Source organism: Coffea eugenioides, unplaced genomic scaffold (assembly GCF_003713205.1).
Source record: "Coffea eugenioides isolate CCC68of unplaced genomic scaffold, Ceug_1.0 ScVebR1_3227;HRSCAF=4402, whole genome shotgun sequence".
Lineage (NCBI taxonomy): Eukaryota > Viridiplantae > Streptophyta > Magnoliopsida > Gentianales > Rubiaceae > Coffea > Coffea eugenioides.
Genome location: NW_020863784.1, coordinates 67,678 through 70,869, shown reverse-complemented (window position 1 = coordinate 70,869; position 3,192 = coordinate 67,678). Strand labels below are relative to the sequence as shown.

Here is a 3,192-nt window from a genome sequence, read left to right as displayed (position 1 = left end):
TTTATTTTATTTTATTTTTATTTGCCTCTTATTGAAAATCCCCCAATTTCGTTCTACTAATTTGAAAAGAAATAATTTCCTACCTGCTCCCTGTGGAATCGACCCTACTTGCCATTGTACGCAAAATTAGTATTGTTATAGATAAATCCAGTATATCGGATCAAGCAAACTCTTCGGGAACAGGGTGAATCAAGTAACCCATTGCACACCTAGGGTCCCTGCTCCAGTACTTGGATTTGTTCTATAATTATTTAATTGAGGTGGTAATTAGGACTTTTTAGTAATTATTATTGCACAGGTTCGGCACCTGTCAATTTTTGGCGCCGTTGCCGGGGAGCTGGCATTTGGATTATTTGTTTCTTTTCAGATTCAGTTCTTATTTTATTTTTATTTTATTCTATTCTCCTTGATATTTTTGCTAGTTTATGCCCCATTCTTCTCGCACAGGTGAATTGGTATACGATCCTGAGGTTGAGAAGGCAGCGCGTAGGCGAAAGCAAGAGACCAAGAGGCAAAAAGAATGACACTTATTTGCTGCAAACGAGTCAGCGGAAGACGAAGTAAGCATGGCCAACACCCAAACATTGAGGGAGCTGGCCGCCCCGGAGCTGACTCACCAGCCCTTATGCATCACATTCCCTGCTTTGGCTGAGAATACTGCTTTCGAACTGAAATCAGGGCTGATTCAACTCTTACCTTCTTTCCATGGTCTCTCTGGCGAAAAACCCTACAAGCACGTTAAGGAGTTCGAGGTGGTTTGCTCTAGTATGAAACCCCCTGGGGTCACTGAAGAGCAAATTAGACTGAGAGCCTTTCCGTTCTCTCTAAAGGATGCGGCTAAAGATTGGCTGTACTACCTACCAGCAGGTAGTATTACCACATGGGCGCAGTTGAAAAAGAAGTTTTTGGAAAAATTTTTCCCTACATCACGGGCTGCGAGTTTGAGGAAGGAAATCTGTAGCATTAAACAGTATCCCGAGGAATCCTTGTATGACTATTGGGAAAGGTTTAACAAGTTGTGCACTAGATGCCCGCAGCATCAAATTAGTGAACAACTGTTAATCCAATACTTCTATGAAGGACTCCAATCAACTGATAGGAGTATCATAGATGCTGCAAGCAGGGGAGCGTTGGCAAATAAGACCCCGAGGGAAGCGTTGCTGCTCATTGAGTCGATGGCGGAGAATTCTCAACAGTTTGGCTTCCGTGAGACAAACCCTACCCGTAGGGTCAACGAGGTGGAGACGTCATCTCTTTAGCAACAATTATCGGAACTAACATCCGTTGTTCGACAATTAGTGGTGGGAAATATGCCCCAGCTAAAGGCCTGTGGAATCTGCACAAATATGGGTCACCATACTGACTCATGCCCTATGTTGCAAGAGGATGGGGCTGAACAAGTGAACATGGCTGAAGGCGTGCCCGCGCCTCGTAGGCAGTACGATCCATACTCTAATACGTACAATCCGGGTTGGAGAGATCACCCCAATCCCAGCTATGGTAGTAGGCCACAAAATGCATTCTCCAATCGGCCTCCAGGTTTTCAGCAACCTTGGCAACATAAGTCTCAACCCTCGTCCTCAAGCTCAGGGAGTTCTTTGGAAGAAATTGTCAAGAGTTTGGCCACGACTACCACTCAACTCGTCACGACCACCACTCAGCTCCAGCAGGAGACTAGGTCCTTAGTTGCAAGTACTACTCAATTCCAACATGACACCAAAGCAGGCATGAAGGACATGGAGACTCGCATGAGTCAAATGGCAACTGCCATTAATCGCCTGGAGTCCCACGTCTATAGGAAATTGCCATCGCAACCTGAGGTAAACCCCAAAAATGTAAGTGCCATGACATTAAGGAGTGGCAAGGAGGTGGAGGGATCTAAGTTGACGATTTCGAATATCAAAAGTGAAGAGCAGATAGAAAAGGGAATTGAAGAGGAAGGGCGCATTCGCGAAGAGTCTAAGGTAACATCTATTCCTTCGATCCCTATTAAATCTAATCTAGCTCCATTTCCTTGCAAGTTGGAAAAGACAAAGAGGGCAGAAAAGGAAAGAGAAATCCTGGATGTGTTCCGCAAAGTTCAAGTAAACATCCCCCTATTGGACGCGATCAAGCAGGTACCCAAGTACGCAAAGTTCTTGAAAGACTTGTGCGTTAACAAAAGAAAGTAAGGGGTGATGAAAGAGTGATGGTATGAGAGAATGTATCAGCTGTACTTCAAAGGAAACTCCCACCCAAATGCAGAGATCCAGGTATGTTTGCTATCCCCTGTAAGATTGGTCATTCTAGTATCAAAAATGCCATGATAGATTTAGGAGCTTCTATTAATGTGATGCCTAAGTCAATCTATGATTCCCTAAATTTAGGACCTTTAAAAGAAACGGGGATAATAATTCAATTGGCTGATCGTACATGTGCTTATCCGGATGGGATAGTTGAGGATGTTTTAGTGCAAGTAGATGGATTAATTTTTCCTGCTGATTTTTATGTGCTTTACATGGATGATAGAAGTGCCCCAAATCCATCACCCATTATATTAGGAAGACCATTTTTGAGTACTGCCCAGACTAAAATTGACGTTAGTAAGGGTACTCTCACGATGGAATTTGATGGAGAAATAGTCCACTTTAATATTTTTGATACAATGAAACATCCTGTTAACTCTCATTCTGTGTTTGCTATGTATACCACTAATCCCTCTGTGCAAGAATTTTCTAAGTTTGCTTATAGGGGTAAATCCAAGGTTGTTGCGAACAAGTCCTATAGGATGAAAGCAATTCATGAGGTAAAAATGGAGAGAAAATTTAGGAAAAAAGTTGCACTCAATGGCCATGTGGATCCTGGAGGAGGGCCACCAATTACAAGGAAAATTCAATTACATCCAAACTAAAGAGTGGTGCTGTGTCTAACCAAAGACATTAAAGAAAGGCGCTACTTGGGAGGCAACCCAAGGCTTCTTTTGTTTTAGTTTTCTTATATTTTTGAAGTTTTTGTTAAGTGTTAGTGTCATTTAGTGGGTTGTTATTTTGTGACAGGAGTTGGCAGCTAGACATGCCCATGCTAGGTCATCACACCTAAGGAATGGAGTTTTGGAATTGACGGTCAGACGACTATAACTTCTAAGGCGTGCCCACGCCTTCCAACCCTTCCGAAAAAGAAACTTCAGTCTTCTCCTTCCTGTTGGTGTTGCGT

The 3,192-nt window shown here is 43.0% G+C and overlaps 1 non-coding gene across 1 annotated transcript; it reads right to left on the bottom strand.

The window, feature by feature from the left end:
• Positions 1-938: 938 nt before the first annotated feature.
• On the bottom strand, positions 939-1,045 carry LOC113757678. Its single transcript, XR_003466451.1, has one exon. It is a non-coding gene; the product is annotated as a small nucleolar RNA R71 (small nucleolar RNA).
• Between the last annotated feature and the right edge of the window lie 2,147 nt (positions 1,046-3,192).